The sequence below is a fragment of the Pseudorasbora parva genome, unplaced genomic scaffold (assembly GCF_024679245.1).
Source record: "Pseudorasbora parva isolate DD20220531a unplaced genomic scaffold, ASM2467924v1 scaffold_33, whole genome shotgun sequence".
Lineage (NCBI taxonomy): Eukaryota > Metazoa > Chordata > Actinopteri > Cypriniformes > Gobionidae > Pseudorasbora > Pseudorasbora parva.
Window position 1 is genome coordinate 305318 of NW_027125104.1, and position 18737 is coordinate 324054.

Sequence of the window (18737 nt, forward strand, 5' to 3'; positions counted from 1 at the left end):
TGATGAGTCGAATCAGGGGTTTGTGTTGGATGGATTAGGGACACCTGATTCAAATCAAGGTCAGGCACGCACGCACGCAGCAGTCAAGCAATGGAAGGTGCCCCGTCCTTCCTTTTCTTGGGGGAGGGGAAGGTCACCGTGTTTGAGGATGGCGAAGGGGGATAGGGCGCCTCTGCCTGGAGGCCAGGCAACTCATACTTACCTGGCAGGGGAGACACCATGATCAGGAAGGTGGTTCACCCAGGGCGAGGCTCGGCCATTGCACTCCGGTTGTGCTGACCCCTGCGAATTCCCCATATGTGGGAATCTCGACTGCATAATATATGGTAGTGGGGGACTGCGTTCGCGCTCTCCCCTGTACACACTGGTTAAAAGCAGATAGCGTGGAGGGAAAAAGCGTGCGGTTCTTGACGCTTGTGGCGCCGCCCACTGCCCCAAAGGGTGAAGTTGCACCAGTTTTGTTATGTTTCTGTCTCTTTCTGCTGTGTCAGCCAGTGACCCGGAGAGTTCAGAGAACTGAACTGCGTCTGTTTTCATCGAGGTTGTCGAAACCTGCGACCGGTTTGCCGAATGTGGTTTTTCCCACAAACTTTGATATTCAACGGACGAGTTGATTGACAGCAGTGGTCCCAAAGGCAAAGTTGTTCGGATGGAGGTTTTCTGTCGTATGGTACGACTGTCTCGTGCGCGTGCTGTGAAAAAGCACGCGACATACGTTCGCCTATAGCCGCTCTCATGTTGTTGCTTTTTCATTTTAAAGCGCCACTAGGTGGCCATTCACCGCGTCCTTTCTCGCCTGACCCCAGACTGAGCCCGTGCACGGGTGTACCGGCTTGGGTGAAATTGTCTCGTTCCGTCCAAGAGCTATAGCCGTTCTAGCAGACCCCGCCTCGCCCAGCCCGTAGGTTTCGGCCTGCCGCCGCCAAGCTGAATCGAAATTCCCACTTTTTTTCCGATCTGGACGGACAGTCAGACTCCAGAGAATCTTTCTGCACTGGTTTGGGCCAGATCGGGCAAAAGACCTAGGACTAGTGTGCAAAAGTAGGTTTTTCACAAAATCCCAAATACCCGAAAATTTCGCCAGCGCAACCTTCGAATCCGAGGCATGCGTCTCGCTCGGCTCGAGCCAAGGATTCCGATGATATAAGACACTTGGTTCTGCGGCGTGCGGTTTGGGAGCTACGAGCCATTTCGTACTTTCGGTGGCTGTAGCGCCACCGCCGGGCCCATCGGGGGGCCAGCCTTGGTGATGTTGTAGAGCGAGTGGCTAGTACCATCCCTCAAAGTTTCAGGTCTCTACGACGTACGGCCTTTGCCAACCCTCCCCCCCCTCACCGCTTCCCAGATGGGCGTCGCCTTTGCCGGCTCCCCTGCCGCTGCGTCATTGTGTCATCGCTTCTCGGCCTTTTGGCTAAGATCAAGTGTAGTATCTGTTCTTATCAGTTTAATATCTGATACGTCCCCTATCCGGGGACTGCATATTAAATTGATTTTTGGCACATGGAGCCGGAACCGGGGCTTGCTCCGTCCACTCCACGCATCGACCTGGTATTGCAGTGCCTCCAGGAACGGTGTGCTTCCCCTTTTTGGGGACTGCGAATTGTTGTGACTAATAGAAGAACCAACAACACCACTGGAATTTTGTCAGAGAATACAGAAATACGCAGGAAGCGCATACAGAATGACGATGAGGTGACCGTTGACGATGACCGTGCCACAGAGAAAGCAGCAAGCTGCGGTCATATGAGCATAGGGAAAAAAGAAGAACAAAAGCGTCGGTTGCCGGCCGGCTGACTCATCACCGTCACAGCACGTTTTTTGATGTCCCTCTTATTTGAGAGTCTTTACCAACGAGCTGATGAGTCGAATCAGGGGTTTGTGTTGGATGGATTAGGGACACCTGATTCAAATCAAGGTCAGGCACGCACGCACGCAGCAGTCAAGCAATGGAAGGTGCCCCGTCCTTCCTTTTCTTGGGGGAGGGGAAGGTCACCGTGTTTGAGGATGGCGAAGGGGGATAGGGCGCCTCTGCCTGGAGGCCAGGCAACTCATACTTACCTGGCAGGGGAGACACCATGATCAGGAAGGTGGTTCACCCAGGGCGAGGCTCGGCCATTGCACTCCGGTTGTGCTGACCCCTGCGAATTCCCCAAATGTGGGAATCTCGACTGCATAATTTATGGTAGTGGGGGACTGCGTTCGCGCTCTCCCCTGTACACACTGGTTAAAAGCAGATAGCGTGGAGGGAAAAAGCGTGCGGTTCTTGACGCTTGTGGCGCCGCCCACTGCCCCAAAGGGTGAAGTTGCACCAGTTTTGTTATGTTTCTGTCTCTTTCTGCTGTGTCAGCCAGTGACCCGGAGAGTTCAGAGAACTGAACTGCGTCTGTTTTCATCGAGGTTGTCGAAACCTGCGACCGGTTTGCCGAATGTGGTTTTTCCCACAAACTTTGATATTCAACGGACGAGTTGATTGACAGCAGTGGTCCCAAAGGCAAAGTTGTTCGGATGGAGGTTTTCTGTCGTATGGTACGACTGTCTCGTGCGCGTGCTGTGAAAAAGCACGCGACATACGTTCGCCTATAGCCGCTCTCATGTTGTTGCTTTTTCATTTTAAAGCGCCACTAGGTGGCCATTCACCGCGTCCTTTCTCGCCTGACCCCAGACTGAGCCCGTGCACGGGTGTACCGGCTTGGGTGAAATTGTCTCGTTCCGTCCAAGAGCTATAGCCGTTCTAGCAGACCCCGCCTCGCCCAGCCCGTAGGTTTCGGCCTGCCGCCGCCAAGCTGAATCGAAATTCCCACTTTTTTTCCGATCTGGACGGACAGTCAGACTCCAGAGAATCTTTCTGCACTGGTTTGGGCCAGATCGGGCAAAAGACCTAGGACTAGTGTGCAAAAGTAGGTTTTTCACAAAATCCCAAATACCCGAAAATTTCGCCAGCGCAACCTTCGAATCCGAGGCATGCGTCTCGCTCGGCTCGAGCCAAGGATTCCGATGATATAAGACACTTGGTTCTGCGGCGTGCGGTTTGGGAGCTACGAGCCATTTCGTACTTTCGGTGGCTGTAGCGCCACCGCCGGGCCCATCGGGGGGCCAGCCTTGGTGATGTTGTAGAGCGAGTGGCTAGTACCATCCCTCAAAGTTTCAGGTCTCTACGACGTACGGCCTTTGCCAACCCTCCCCCCCCTCCCCGCTTCCCAGATGGGCGTCGCCTTTGCCGGCTGCCCTGCCGCTGCGTCATTGTGTCATCGCTTCTCGGCCTTTTGGCTAAGATCAAGTGTAGTATCTGTTCTTATCAGTTTAATATCTGATACGTCCCCTATCCGGGGACTGCATATTAAATTGATTTTTGGCACATGGAGCCGGAACCGGGGCTTGCTCCGTCCACTCCACGCATCGACCTGGTATTGCAGTGCCTCCAGGAACGGTGTGCTTCCCCTTTTTGGGGACTGCGAATTGTTGTGACTAATAGAAGAACCAACAACACCACTGGAATTTTGTCAGAGAATACAGAAATACGCAGGAAGCGCATACAGAATGACGATGAGGTGACCGTTGACGATGACCGTGCCACAGAGAAAGCAGCAAGCTGCGGTCATATGAGCATAGGGAAAAAAGAAGAACAAAAGCGTCGGTTGCCGGCCGGCTGACTCATCACCGTCACAGCACGTTTTTTGATGTCCCTCTTATTTGAGAGTCTTTACCAACGAGCTGATGAGTCGAATCAGGGGTTTGTGTTGGATGGATTAGGGACACCTGATTCAAATCAAGGTCAGGCACGCACGCACGCAGCAGTCAAGCAATGGAAGGTGCCCCGTCCTTCCTTTTCTTGGGGGAGGGGAAGGTCACCGTGTTTGAGGATGGCGAAGGGGGATAGGGCGCCTCTGCCTGGAGGCCAGGCAACTCATACTTACCTGGCAGGGGAGACACCATGATCAGGAAGGTGGTTCACCCAGGGCGAGGCTCGGCCATTGCACTCCGGTTGTGCTGACCCCTGCGAATTCCCCAAATGTGGGAATCTCGACTGCATAATTTATGGTAGTGGGGGACTGCGTTCGCGCTCTCCCCTGTACACACTGGTTAAAAGCAGATAGCGTGGAGGGAAAAAGCGTGCGGTTCTTGACGCTTGTGGCGCCGCCCACTGCCCCAAAGGGTGAAGTTGCACCAGTTTTGTTATGTTTCTGTCTCTTTCTGCTGTGTCAGCCAGTGACCCGGAGAGTTCAGAGAACTGAACTGCGTCTGTTTTCATCGAGGTTGTCGAAACCTGCGACCGGTTTGCCGAATGTGGTTTTTCCCACAAACTTTGATATTCAACGGACGAGTTGATTGACAGCAGTGGTCCCAAAGGCAAAGTTGTTCGGATGGAGGTTTTCTGTCGTATGGTACGACTGTCTCGTGCGCGTGCTGTGAAAAAGCACGCGACATACGTTCGCCTATAGCCGCTCTCATGTTGTTGCTTTTTCATTTTAAAGCGCCACTAGGTGGCCATTCACCGCGTCCTTTCTCGCCTGACCCCAGACTGAGCCCGTGCACGGGTGTACCGGCTTGGGTGAAATTGTCTCGTTCCGTCCAAGAGCTATAGCCGTTCTAGCAGACCCCGCCTCGCCCAGCCCGTAGGTTTCGGCCTGCCGCCGCCAAGCTGAATCGAAATTCCCACTTTTTTTCCGATCTGGACGGACAGTCAGACTCCAGAGAATCTTTCTGCACTGGTTTGGGCCAGATCGGGCAAAAGACCTAGGACTAGTGTGCAAAAGTAGGTTTTTCACAAAATCCCAAATACCCGAAAATTTCGCCAGCGCAACCTTCGAATCCGAGGCATGCGTCTCGCTCGGCTCGAGCCAAGGATTCCGATGATATAAGACACTTGGTTCTGCGGCGTGCGGTTTGGGAGCTACGAGCCATTTCGTACTTTCGGTGGCTGTAGCGCCACCGCCGGGCCCATCGGGGGGCCAGCCTTGGTGATGTTGTAGAGCGAGTGGCTAGTACCATCCCTAAAAGTTTCAGGTCTCTACGACGTACGGCCTTTGCCAACCCTCCCCCCCCTCACCGCTTCCCAGATGGGCGTCGCCTTTGCCGGCTCCCCTGCCGCTGCGTCATTGTGTCATCGCTTCTCGGCCTTTTGGCTAAGATCAAGTGTAGTATCTGTTCTTATCAGTTTAATATCTGATACGTCCCCTATCCGGGGACTGCATATTAAATTGATTTTTGGCACATGGAGCCGGAACCGGGGCTTGCTCCGTCCACTCCACGCATCGACCTGGTATTGCAGTGCCTCCAGGAACGGTGTGCTTCCCCTTTTTGGGGACTGCGAATTGTTGTGACTAATAGAAGAACCAACAACACCACTGGAATTTTGTCAGAGAATACAGAAATACGCAGGAAGCGCATACAGAATGACGATGAGGTGACCGTTGACGATGACCGTGCCACAGAGAAAGCAGCAAGCTGCGGTCATATGAGCATAGGGAAAAAAGAAGAACAAAAGCGTCGGTTGCCGGCCGGCTGACTCATCACCGTCACAGCACGTTTTTTGATGTCCCTCTTATTTGAGAGTCTTTACCAACGAGCTGATGAGTCGAATCAGGGGTTTGTGTTGGATGGATTAGGGACACCTGATTCAAATCAAGGTCAGGCACGCACGCACGCAGCAGTCAAGCAATGGAAGGTGCCCCGTCCTTCCTTTTCTTGGGGGAGGGGAAGGTCACCGTGTTTGAGGATGGCGAAGGGGGATAGGGCGCCTCTGCCTGGAGGCCAGGCAACTCATACTTACCTGGCAGGGGAGACACCATGATCAGGAAGGTGGTTCACCCAGGGCGAGGCTCGGCCATTGCACTCCGGTTGTGCTGACCCCTGCGAATTCCCCAAATGTGGGAATCTCGACTGCATAATTTATGGTAGTGGGGGACTGCGTTCGCGCTCTCCCCTGTACACACTGGTTAAAAGCAGATAGCGTGGAGGGAAAAAGCGTGCGGTTCTTGACGCTTGTGGCGCCGCCCACTGCCCCAAAGGGTGAAGTTGCACCAGTTTTGTTATGTTTCTGTCTCTTTCTGCTGTGTCAGCCAGTGACCCGGAGAGTTCAGAGAACTGAACTGCGTCTGTTTTCATCGAGGTTGTCGAAACCTGCGACCGGTTTGCCGAATGTGGTTTTTCCCACAAACTTTGATATTCAACGGACGAGTTGATTGACAGCAGTGGTCCCAAAGGCAAAGTTGTTCGGATGGAGGTTTTCTGTCGTATGGTACGACTGTCTCGTGCGCGTGCTGTGAAAAAGCACGCGACATACGTTCGCCTATAGCCGCTCTCATGTTGTTGCTTTTTCATTTTAAAGCGCCACTAGGTGGCCATTCACCGCGTCCTTTCTCGCCTGACCCCAGACTGAGCCCGTGCACGGGTGTACCGGCTTGGGTGAAATTGTCTCGTTCCGTCCAAGAGCTATAGCCGTTCTAGCAGACCCCGCCTCGCCCAGCCCGTAGGTTTCGGCCTGCCGCCGCCAAGCTGAATCGAAATTCCCACTTTTTTTCCGATCTGGACGGACAGTCAGACTCCAGAGAATCTTTCTGCACTGGTTTGGGCCAGATCGGGCAAAAGACCTAGGACTAGTGTGCAAAAGTAGGTTTTTCACAAAATCCCAAATACCCGAAAATTTCGCCAGCGCAACCTTCGAATCCGAGGCATGCGTCTCGCTCGGCTCGAGCCAAGGATTCCGATGATATAAGACACTTGGTTCTGCGGCGTGCGGTTTGGGAGCTACGAGCCATTTCGTACTTTCGGTGGCTGTAGCGCCACCGCCGGGCCCATCGGGGGGCCAGCCTTGGTGATGTTGTAGAGCGAGTGGCTAGTACCATCCCTCAAAGTTTCAGGTCTCTACGACGTACGGCCTTTGCCAACCCTCCCCCCCCTCACCGCTTCCCAGATGGGCGTCGCCTTTGCCGGCTCCCCTGCCGCTGCGTCATTGTGTCATCGCTTCTCGGCCTTTTGGCTAAGATCAAGTATCTGGTCGAACGGTTGAGACTGCGATCGCCTCTCTGAGGTTTCCTGGCTCGAGATCCTTTTGTGTCCCGAGCCGCACAACTTCTGAGAGGTAGAGTGATCCTGCTTTTTTACGGTTCAACAAGTTTTAAGGTAAGACTTTTATTATTTTATCTATTTATTGTATTTATTGTTATTTTACCGTTTTTAGGCTGTTGGTGCCTCCACCATGTCGGCTGCTCGTGCTGGCATGCGGAGGCACCACAGCGTACGCTTTTTATTTAGAGAGGTGGATGGTAAGCTCCTGGGGTTGTCTCGTCTAGACTTCTCCAGGAAGCTGATCCAGAAAACCCTCAATTTTAGACCTGAGGATTTAAACTGTTTGATGACTCTGCCCCTGAACAAAGGTTTTGATTTGAGTTTTAAAACTGCTTCCCTGCTGAATGACTTTTGGCAAAGGTTTGACTCTGTTAAGGCCCAGTTCTCCATGTTCACTGTGGAAAAACTTTCAGATAACACACTTAAAACTGTGATTGTCAGAATGTTTAACGAAACAGTGACAGGGGATGATATTTGTGTCTGGTTGGGTAGATTTTGCACTGTTAGAAGCCAGCCTATCAAAGTGCTAGATGAGGACGGCATTTGGAACTGCTCCTGGCGGATTCCCATTAAACAATGGGAAGAAGCTGGGGGCTACCAAGGCCTGAAACATCTGCCTTCCATGATTGTGCTGGGAGAAAACAGAGGCTACATACACTACCAAGGGATGCCTAAGTTGTGTAGGAAATGCGGAAGAGTTGGGCATCTAGCCGATGCATGCCAAGAGTTAGTGTGTGGGAAGTGTAAAGAAATTGGGCACATTTTTGATGATTGTACCAATGGCAGGCGGTGCAACCTATGTGGAGAATCAAACCATCTCTACAGAGATTGCCCAAAAAGTTTTGCCAACAAACTCAAAGGCAACAAAATGGCCGCCCCACAACCAGAACAATCAAAAGAACAAAGAGAGGAGGTGGTCCCTGAGGTTTTGGCGGGAATTTCAATTTCCCAGCCAGCCTCAGGGAGTGGTCAGGAACAAGGAAGTGGGGCGGCCACAGGGGCGGAGTCATGTTCTCCAACAGAACCTGACAAAGAAATGGAAGAAGAGGAAAGGGAGGAAACAATAGAACATGTGAAAGAAATGGAAGAAGAGGAAAGAGAGGAAACAACAGTTTCCTCCCTAGAAACGGTTTCAGACCTAGCGGTGGAATCCAGTGGGAGTGAAATTAACTTTTCACTCCCAAATGCTCAGGTGCAAAAAAGACCTGCGGGATCTCCTCTATCTGATATAGAGGAGAAGAAAGCTAGGGCAGCACATAGTCCAGATAGTTCCGTTTTGGAAGATCTGGAACATATATGGCCCCTAGAATCCCCAAATGAGGTATCTTTTTTGCACATAAAGCTAAGAACATCATCACCAAAGGAGATGCAAGAGGATTCCTCTGTAGCTCCTGAGGTGGTGAGCACTTGCTTTCCCGACCCTAGTCCTCAGGGGAGAAAGGAAAAGCAGGTGAAACAAGATATAACATAATACGTTTTTAATGGTTTTATTGTAGTCTTTTTATCATTGTCTTAAATGTCTCATACCTTTTTAATAACACTGCTCATGGCCCTCACCATTTCAACCATAAATGTGAGAAGCGTGAGAGCCACCATACGAGCACAGAGCATTTTATCCTTTTTAAATACTTGCAAATCAGATTTGTTTTTATTACAGGAGTGTGCTCTACCCTTTTTAAACAGGTATAAAAAAATGGAGGAGCTATGGCCCCCTGGTCCCTCCATATGGAGCGGCTCAAACCTTAACAAGAACGACGGTGTTGCCATTTTAATTAAAAACCCAAATATCTTGGTGAAGGGCAGCACGGTGGTGAGGGAAGGGCGAGCGCTTTTAGCAAATCTAAATTTTTTAGGTAGAGATTTTAATGTTCTTAATGTGTATGGTTTTACGGAAAAAAATGATAGGTATGAGCTTTTAGAAGACTTGCAGCCCCACATGTTAGGAAGAGTTCCGGTAGTGGTGGCAGGGGATTTTAATTGTGTGTTATCAAAAAAAGATAGAAAGAGGGTTGGAGAAGATTTTAAAATTGATAAGACATCGGTTTTATTACAGGGTTTAGTTAGAGATTTTAATTTAGTCGACTGTTTTAAAAACATGCATCAAAGAGAGGAGGGCTACACTTGGTTCAGTAGTGATGGCGCCAAAGCCTCTCGAATCGACTATATTTTTACAAGAGACTGCCCGCCAACCGATGCTACATTGACTCCCCTCTTCTTTTCTGACCACCTAATGCTATCCTGCACCCTTTCACTACCCACGGGTGTGACGGTAGGGGGAGGGCTGTGGAAGCTGAACTGCTCCCTCTTAGAAGATGAGGACGTAGTAAAGGAATATAGGGAGCAGTTCAGCCAATGGCAGACCCTCCGAGACTTTTATGAGACACATGCACATTGGTGGGAGATGGTAAAAGACCGGACGAGACAGTTTTTTAGGAAAGTAGGTAAAGAAAAGAAAGATAAGGAAAGGAGACACATGATGGGGCTGCAAAAAAGACTACAGAGATATTTTACCCTTTTTAACAATGGTTTTGATTTTAATGATGAAATACAAGAGGTTAAAAAAGAAATGTCAGTTTTATCCAGTCTTCAGAGCAAAGGGGTCATTTTAAGAAGTAAAGAAAGAGAAATAGAAGAAGGTGAAAAATGTACTAGGTACTTTTTTAAAAAGATAATGACACAAAGAAGGAATATAGTCAATGTAAAAGTAGAAGGGGGGGAAGCAAAAACGACAAGGGAAATTTTAAAAGGGGTTGAGGATTTTTACAGAGAATTATATAGTACAAAATATGTAAACAGTGATACTGTAAAGGAAGTTTTAGAATTCATAGTCAGTAAAGTCAACAGTGAAAATGAGCTTTTAACCCAAGATTTTACCATTTTAGAAATGCACAAATCCCTCAAAAGTTTTAAAAGGGGGAAGTCCCCAGGAGTAGATGGACTCCCCCTGGAATTTTATCTAACCTTTTGGGATATTTTAGCTCATGAACTATTGACTGTTTTTAAAGACTTTGAGACGGTTGACAAACTTCCAGACAGTTTTAGAACAGGGATAGTTTCTTTACTTTACAAAACAGGAGACCGGACTGACTTAAAAAACTGGAGACCAATCACTCTTTTAAATTTTGATTGTAAACTTTTTAGTAAGATTTTAGCCACACGTATGTCGACAGTTTTAGAGGACGTAATCCACCCGGATCAAGCTTGTGCTGTGCCCGGAAGAAGGATAACAGACAGCCTGGTTCTGATTAGAGATGCCATCTGTTTTGCGAGAGACAGAAACATCCGGCTAGTAGTCCTAAATTTAGATTTTGAGAAAGCGTTTGACCGAGTCTCGCACCAGTACCTGTTTCAGGTACTGCAAAAAATGGGTTTTCCGAAGAGGTTCATAGCTTGGGTGGGACTGCTGTACGAGGGCTTAGTCAGCAAAATCCTTGTAAATGGTCATCTCTCTAAAGCGGTAAATATTCGCAGCGGTGTCCGTCAGGGGTGTCCTTTATCCCCCCTTTTGTATGTGGCTTGTATTGAGCCACTGGCACAGATCTTGAGAAGGGATACATGGATAAAAGGAATAGACATTCCAGGGACCAGTGGACTGACAGCGACATGTGTGCTCTACATGGACGACGTAACTCTTTTAGCCACGGACGTTTTATCAATACAAAGAGCTATGGACTTGACGGACTGGTACGGTCGGGCCTCGGGCGCAAAACTCAACAGAAGCAAGTCCGAGGCCCTGCTCTTTGGACCGTGGGACGACAGAGACACAGGCGGACTTAATGTAGATTTTAAGGAGACAGATTTTAAGATTTTAGGAGTTAAATTTGACAAGGAAGGGGGTGGACGGGAAAACTGGACTGACTTATTAGGGAAAGTTAGGAAAAGACTGGGGTTTTGGGGACTACGACAGATGACTTTGGAGGGCAAAGTTTTAATTTTTAAAGCCATCATTTTACCTCTAATGTCACTTGTTTGTTCTGTTTTTATCCCACCTAGGAAATTCCTAAAGAAATTAGAAAGGGCGGTGTTTTATTTCCTGTGGGGGTCCAAGTGGGAGAGGTTGAAGAGGGACGTGGTCAAGAGGAGACCAGAAAATGGTGGAAAAGGGCTCCCAGACCCCCACCTGTTTTTAGGCAGCCGCTTCACCGCCCTACATTTAAGATATGCCACGACCCCATCCAAAGAAAATAAGACGGCAGCCATGGCACGGTTTTGGATGGGGTCTTACCTAAGAGCACTGAAGATTTTACCAATTGATTTGAGAAGTCCAGTATCTTTTAATCTACCCACAGAGTACAGTTTTATAAAAAAGTTTTTAAAGAAACATTTTTTAGAACAACAAGACGTCACCATTTTAACCAACCACAAATCTCTTGTCTCCTTTGTGCAGGACCGGGAACCGGTGAGTCCAATTCCAAACCTCACTCTAAGTGAGGCAAAATTGGTCTGGAAGAATGCTGCTCACCCCGCTCTCCAGAATCGACACAAGGACTTGTCATGGATGGTGGCTCATGAGATCCTCCCGGTCAGGGCGGTTATGCACTCCAGAGGCATGGCCAAAAATCCCATCTGCCCGCGGTCCGGGTGCAAATCCCCGGAGACCGTCTACCATCTGCTCTGGGAGTGCGGTGCTGCGCGGGACCTGTGGGCCAGGGCCGGCCCCCTGTTTTTCCCGTGCCTGCCAGCGGGTGGGGCCCAGGTGGATTACAAGCTCGCCATCCTAGGGGTGGGTCAGGGCCTAAAAGCCCAAACATCGCATGAATTTGCATCGCTCTGGCTCACCCTTAACGTAATCAAGGATGCCATCTGGGTCACCAGAAACCTGCTGGTGGGGAAACGCGTGACGGTCCCCCTCCACGCATGCGAGCAAAGAATAAGATCAACGCTGCAGGGTGGGCCGCACGTCGTCATTCGGACGGGGGGGCCGAGGCCACACAAAGAAGGTCCCGGCCACCACCGACCTTGACCGCCCGTAGATGCACCCTCACCACTCTGGCTACGGGAACAGCGGGCCAGCGGGCCGGAGGAGAGGGGATCTCCGCTGAGCCCCGGAAATGGCAGGCCAAGTGTTCTTCCTGGAGAGTGGGGGGGAATGCAAACTTGATAAGGACTCACCCCCAGTCTTGCACAATGGATTTTATCATTTTTATTTTTATTTATTTACTGTTTTTTACATGCAAACACCACACCCCCTTTTAAGAAGCTCAACACACACATGGACTATTAAACAAGACTTGCACAATGGTTTTAGTTTTATTATTTTAAACACTGAATTCTTCATTTTAAACCATGTGTATTAAATGTTCTGCTTGTTTTAAATGTGTGTTGAAAGGAAAGTGTGTTTTGTGAAATATGATTGTAAATGGTGACAATAAAAACCTTTCAAAAGAAAAAATCTGTTCTTATCAGTTTAATATCTGATACGTCCCCTATCCGGGGACTGCATATTAAATTGATTTTTGGCACATGGAGCCGGAACCGGGGCTTGCTCCGTCCACTCCACGCATCGACCTGGTATTGCAGTGCCTCCAGGAACGGTGTGCTTCCCCTTTTTGGGGACTGCGAATTGTTGTGACTAATAGAAGAACCAACAACACCACTGGAATTTTGTCAGAGAATACAGAAATACGCAGGAAGCGCATACAGAATGACGATGAGGTGACCGTTGACGATGACCGTGCCACAGAGAAAGCAGCAAGCTGCGGTCATATGAGCATAGGGAAAAAAGAAGAACAAAAGCGTCGGTTGCCGGCCGGCTGACTCATCACCGTCACAGCACGTTTTTTGATGTCCCTCTTATTTGAGAGTCTTTACCAACGAGCTGATGAGTCGAATCAGGGGTTTGTGTTGGATGGATTAGGGACACCTGATTCAAATCAAGGTCAGGCACGCACGCACGCAGCAGTCAAGCAATGGAAGGTGCCCCGTCCTTCCTTTTCTTGGGGGAGGGGAAGGTCACCGTGTTTGAGGATGGCGAAGGGGGATAGGGCGCCTCTGCCTGGAGGCCAGGCAACTCATACTTACCTGGCAGGGGAGACACCATGATCAGGAAGGTGGTTCACCCAGGGCGAGGCTCGGCCATTGCACTCCGGTTGTGCTGACCCCTGCGAATTCCCCAAATGTGGGAATCTCGACTGCATAATTTATGGTAGTGGGGGACTGCGTTCGCGCTCTCCCCTGTACACACTGGTTAAAAGCAGATAGCGTGGAGGGAAAAAGCGTGCGGTTCTTGACGCTTGTGGCGCCGCCCACTGCCCCAAAGGGTGAAGTTGCACCAGTTTTGTTATGTTTCTGTCTCTTTCTGCTGTGTCAGCCAGTGACCCGGAGAGTTCAGAGAACTGAACTGCGTCTGTTTTCATCGAGGTTGTCGAAACCTGCGACCGGTTTGCCGAATGTGGTTTTTCCCACAAACTTTGATATTCAACGGACGAGTTGATTGACAGCAGTGGTCCCAAAGGCAAAGTTGTTCGGATGGAGGTTTTCTGTCGTATGGTACGACTGTCTCGTGCGCGTGCTGTGAAAAAGCACGCGACATACGTTCGCCTATAGCCGCTCTCATGTTGTTGCTTTTTCATTTTAAAGCGCCACTAGGTGGCCATTCACCGCGTCCTTTCTCGCCTGACCCCAGACTGAGCCCGTGCACGGGTGTACCGGCTTGGGTGAAATTGTCTCGTTCCGTCCAAGAGCTATAGCCGTTCTAGCAGACCCCGCCTCGCCCAGCCCGTAGGTTTCGGCCTGCCGCCGCCAAGCTGAATCGAAATTCCCACTTTTTTTCCGATCTGGACGGACAGTCAGACTCCAGAGAATCTTTCTGCACTGGTTTGGGCCAGATCGGGCAAAAGACCTAGGACTAGTGTGCAAAAGTAGGTTTTTCACAAAATCCCAAATACCCGAAAATTTCGCCAGCGCAACCTTCGAATCCGAGGCATGCGTCTCGCTCGGCTCGAGCCAAGGATTCCGATGATATAAGACACTTGGTTCTGCGGCGTGCGGTTTGGGAGCTACGAGCCATTTCGTACTTTCGGTGGCTGTAGCGCCACCGCCGGGCCCATCGGGGGGCCAGCCTTGGTGATGTTGTAGAGCGAGTGGCTAGTACCATCCCTCAAAGTTTCAGGTCTCTACGACGTACGGCCTTTGCCAACCCTCCCCCCCCTCACCGCTTCCCAGATGGGCGTCGCCTTTGCCGGCTCCCCTGCCGCTGCGTCATTGTGTCATCGCTTCTCGGCCTTTTGGCTAAGATCAAGTGTCTTGTCGAACGGTTGAGACTGCGATCGCCTCTTTAAGGTTTCCTGGCTCGAGAGCTTCTGGTGTCCCGAGCCGTACAACTTTTTAGAGGGAGAGTGACCCTGCTGGTTTTACAGGTTAGCAGTTTTAAGGTAAGACTTTTATTCTTTTATCTATTTATTGTATTTATTGTTCTTTTACGTTTTTTTTAGGCTGTCGGTGCCTCCACCATGTCGGCTGCTCGTGCCGGCATGCGGAGGCACCACAGCGTGCGATTTTTATTTAGAGAGGTGGAGGGTAAGCTCCTGGGGTTGTCTCGTTTAGACTTCTCCAGGAAGCTCATCCAAAAAACCCTCAATTTTAATGCCAGTGATTTAAATTGTTTAATGACTCTGCCCCTGAACAAAGGTTTCGATGTCAGTTTTAGATCTGCTTCCTTGTTGCAAGATTTCTGGCAACGATTTGAGCATTGCAAGACCCAGTTCTCCATGTTCAATGTTGAGAAACTTTCTGACAATTCTATTAAAACAGTGATTGTTAGAATGTTCAATGAAACAGTGAGTGGAGATGATGTTGCTGTATGGCTGGGTAGATTTTGCACGGTTCGAAGTCCACCAGTCAAGGTGCTTGACGAAGACGGCATCTGGAATTGCGCTTGGAGAGTTCCCATTAAACAGTGGGAAGATCCAAGCGGATTCCAGGGTCTGAGTCATTTACCCTCAATGATTGTGCTGGGAGAGAACCGCGGCTACATTCATTATCAGGGAATGCCCAAATTGTGCCGAAAATGTGGGAAAATGGGACACCTCGCTGAGGCATGCCAAGAAATTGTGTGTAGGAAGTGCAGAGAAATTGGTCACATTTTTGAGGAATGTACCAATGGCAGACGGTGTAATCTCTGTGGAGATGCTAACCATTTCTACAGAGATTGCCCTAAAAGTTTTGCCAACAAGTTGAAAGGGAACAAAATGGCCGCCCCACCAAAGGAACAATCAAAAGAACAAAGAGAGGAGGAGGCGGGCCCTGAGGTTTTGGCGGGAATTTCACATTCCCAGCCAGCCTCAGGGATTGGACAAGAAGAAAGAAGTGGGGCGGCCACAGGGGCGGAGTCAGAATTCGTTAATGAAAAGGGGGAGGAAGCCACTCCCCAACAAGAAAAAAGCAAAGACAAAATGGAGGAGGAGGAAGATGAAACGGCTTCCTCCCTCTACACCGTATCGGAGGTTAGTGGGGTGGATAGTGGGAGTGAAACCGAGTGTTCACTCCCAAATGCTCAAGTGCAGAAAAGGTCTGCGAGATCTCCTCTGCTTCAAACAGAGGAGAAAAGGCTGCGGGCATCGCATCGGCCAGATAGTTCCTCTTCGGAAGATCTGAACCGTATGTGGCCTGCAGACTCTCCAAATGAAGTCTCCTTTCTGCACTTTAAGCTAAGAACATCGTCACCAAAGGATCCACAAGAGGTTTCCTCTGTGGATTCTGAGGCGGCGAGCACTTGCCCTCCTGACCCCAGTTTATCTGGGGAAAAGGAAAGGCAGGTGCAACAAGAAGTAACATGATTTTAATGCAATTTCTGTAGTCTTTTTATCTGTTTTTATTTTCATCAATGCTTGTATTTTTAACCATACTGCTCATGGCCCTCACTATCTCTACAATCAATGTGAGAAGTGTGAGGTCTACTTTGCGAGCACAGAGTGTTTTATCATGTTTAAATAATTTTAAGTCAGACATCTATTTATTGCAAGAGTGTGCTCTGCCCTTTTTAACCAATTACAGAAAATGGGAAGAGCTGTGGACCAAAGGACCCTCCATCTGGAGTGGCTCCAATTTTAACAGAAATGACGGTGTGGCCATTTTAATAAAAAATCCCAACATCTTGGTGAAGGGCAGCACTGTGGTGAGGGATGGGCGGGCAATTTTAGTTAATCTGACTTTTTTAGGTAAGGATTTTAATGTTTTAAATTTGTATGGTTACACAAGTAAAAATGACAGATACAAGCTTTTAGAAGATTTGCAGCCCCACATGTTAGGTAGGGCTCCCCTAGTGGTAGCAGGGGATTTTAACTGTGTTTTAACAAAAAAAGATAGGAAAAGGGTAGGAGAAGATTTTAAGGTCGACAAGACATCGGTTTTATTAAATAAATTGGTCAAAGATTTTAAGTTAGTCGACTGTTTTAAAACAATGCATCAGAGAGAGGAGGGCTACACCTGGTTCAGTGGTGATGGCGCCAGAGCCTCTCGTATCGACTATATTTTTACAAGGGACTGCCCGCCAACCGATGCAACATTGACCCCCCTTTTCTTCACTGACCACATGATGGTCTCCTGCACCCTTTCACTACCCACGGGTGTGACAGTAGGGGGAGGGCTGTGGAAGCTGAACTGCTCCCTATTAAAAGATGAGGAAGTGGTTCGAGAGTATAGGGAGCAGTTCAGCCAATGGCAGACCCTCCAAGACTTTTTTGACTCACGAGCACAGTGGTGGGAGATGGTAAAACAAAGGACAGGACATTTTTTTAGAAAAATAGGAAAGGAGAAAAAGAATAAAGAAAAAAGACGCATGATGGGGCTGCAAAAAAGAATGCAGAGATATTTTAACCTTTTAAATAATGGATTGGATTTTAAGGAGGAAATAAAGGAAGTAAAGAAAGAAATGTCAGTTTTATCCGAAACTCAAAGTAAGGGAGTAATTTTAAGATGCAAAGAAAAAGAGATAGAAGAAGGAGAAAAGTGTACAAGATATTTTTTTAAAAAGACTATTTCACGGGGAGGCTCAATAACAATCTTAAAAACTTTTAGAGGGAGGGAGGCAAAAAATATGGAGGACATTTTAGGGGAAATAGAACTTTTTTATAGTGATTTATACAGCCCAAAGAATGTACACAATGGCATCTTAAATGAAGTTTTAGAATTTTTAGAAACAAAGATAAAGAGTCCAAATGTGCTTTTAGCCCAGGATTTTACTCTTTTAGAATTAAATAAATCTCTCAAAAGTTTTAAAAAAGGGAAGTCCCCAGGAATGGATGGACTTCCCTTGGAGTTTTATTTGACTTTCTGGGACATTTTAGCACATGACTTACTGACAGTTTTTAAAGAATTTGAGACTCTCGACAGACTTCCGGACAGCTTTAGAGTAGGGATAGTTTCGCTTTTATATAAAAAAGGAGACAGGACTGACTTGAAGAACTGGAGACCAATCACGCTTTTAAATTTTGATTGTAAACTTTTTAGTAAGATTTTAGCTACACGCATGTCAACTGTTTTAGAGGACGTAATCCACCTGGATCAAGCATGCGCTGTGCCCGGTAGGAAGATCACAGACAGCCTGGTACTGATTAGAGACGCCATCTGTTACGCGAGAGACAGAAACATTCGGCTAGTAGTCCTAAATTTAGATTTTGAAAAAGCTTTTGACCGCATCTCGCACCAGTTCCTTTTTAAGGTACTGGAAAAAATGGGGTTCCCAGGGAGGTTTATAGCTTGGGTGGGACTGCTATACAACAGTCTAGTCAGTAAATTTGCAGTTAATGGGCATTTATCCAAAGCTGTAAACATTCACAGCGGCGTCCGTCAGGGGTGTCCTTTATCTCCCCTACTGTATGTGGCCTGCATTGAGCCACTGGCACAAATCTTGAGAAGGGATAAATGGATTAAAGGACTGGACGTCCCAGGGACTGGTGGACTGACCGCAACCTGTGTTTTATATATGGACGACGTAACCCTTTTAGCGACTGACCTTTTATCAGTACGAAGAGCACTTGACTTGACTGACTGGTACGGTCGGGCCTCGGGCGCTAAGCTCAACAGGAGTAAGTCCGAGGCCCAGCTCTTCGGGCCGTGGGGAAACGTGGACACAGGCGGACTGGATTTGGATTTTAAAGGCAACGACCTGACAGTTTTAGGAGTAAAATTTGACAGAGAGGGTGGAGGACGGGGAAACTGGACTGACATCTTAGGGAAAGTTAGGCAAAGACTGGGGTTTTGGGGACTCAGACAACTGACAATTGAAGGCAAGGTTTTAGTTTTTAAAGCTGTAATTTTACCACTAATTTTACTTGTTTCTTCTGTTTTTAGTCCCCCAAGGCGATTCCTGGCCAACCTGGAGAGGGCGGTATTTTATTTCCTGTGGGGGTCCAAATGGGAACGAGTAAAAAGGGAGGTCTTTAAAAAAAGAAAGGAAAATGGCGGAAAAGGCCTCCCGGACCCCCACTTGTTTTTAGGTAGCCGCTTTACCGCCCTCCACATCGGATATGCGCTGACCCCATCCAGAGAGAATAAGACAGCGGCCATGGCTCGTTTCTGGATGGGGTCCTACCTAAGAAGCATAAAAATTTTATCAATCGACCTGAAAACCCCAGTGTCTTTTAATTTGCCAAAAGAGTACAGTTTTATAAAGAAATTTTTAAAAAAATTCCTTTTAGAGACAAATGATGCAAGCATTTTAACTAACC

At 48.5% G+C, this 18737-nt stretch overlaps 8 non-coding genes and 1 pseudogene across 8 annotated transcripts; all 9 read left to right on the top strand.

Annotated features, from left to right (window-relative positions):
• Positions 1 to 194: 194 nt before the first annotated feature.
• LOC137067361 (U1 spliceosomal RNA) lies at positions 195 to 358 on the top strand. The gene has a single exon (XR_010903159.1). It is a non-coding gene; the product is annotated as a U1 spliceosomal RNA (small nuclear RNA).
• A 1033-nt stretch (positions 359 to 1391) lies between these two features.
• Positions 1392 to 1582, top strand: LOC137066533 (U2 spliceosomal RNA). The gene has a single exon (XR_010902445.1). It is a non-coding gene; the product is annotated as a U2 spliceosomal RNA (small nuclear RNA).
• A 468-nt stretch (positions 1583 to 2050) lies between these two features.
• On the top strand, positions 2051 to 2214 carry LOC137066977 (U1 spliceosomal RNA). Its single transcript, XR_010902810.1, has one exon. It is a non-coding gene; the product is annotated as a U1 spliceosomal RNA (small nuclear RNA).
• A 1033-nt stretch (positions 2215 to 3247) lies between these two features.
• Positions 3248 to 3438, top strand: LOC137066534 (U2 spliceosomal RNA). The gene has a single exon (XR_010902446.1). It is a non-coding gene; the product is annotated as a U2 spliceosomal RNA (small nuclear RNA).
• A 468-nt stretch (positions 3439 to 3906) lies between these two features.
• On the top strand, positions 3907 to 4070 carry LOC137066978 (U1 spliceosomal RNA). The gene has a single exon (XR_010902811.1). It is a non-coding gene; the product is annotated as a U1 spliceosomal RNA (small nuclear RNA).
• A 1033-nt stretch (positions 4071 to 5103) lies between these two features.
• Positions 5104 to 5294, top strand: LOC137066536 (U2 spliceosomal RNA). Its single transcript, XR_010902448.1, has one exon. It is a non-coding gene; the product is annotated as a U2 spliceosomal RNA (small nuclear RNA).
• Positions 5295 to 5762: 468 nt separating this feature from the next.
• On the top strand, positions 5763 to 5926 carry LOC137066981 (U1 spliceosomal RNA). Its single transcript, XR_010902813.1, has one exon. It is a non-coding gene; the product is annotated as a U1 spliceosomal RNA (small nuclear RNA).
• A 6514-nt stretch (positions 5927 to 12440) lies between these two features.
• On the top strand, positions 12441 to 12613 carry LOC137066898 (U2 spliceosomal RNA; annotated as a pseudogene).
• A 468-nt stretch (positions 12614 to 13081) lies between these two features.
• Positions 13082 to 13245, top strand: LOC137066982 (U1 spliceosomal RNA). Its single transcript, XR_010902814.1, has one exon. It is a non-coding gene; the product is annotated as a U1 spliceosomal RNA (small nuclear RNA).
• Positions 13246 to 18737: the final 5492 nt, after the last annotated feature.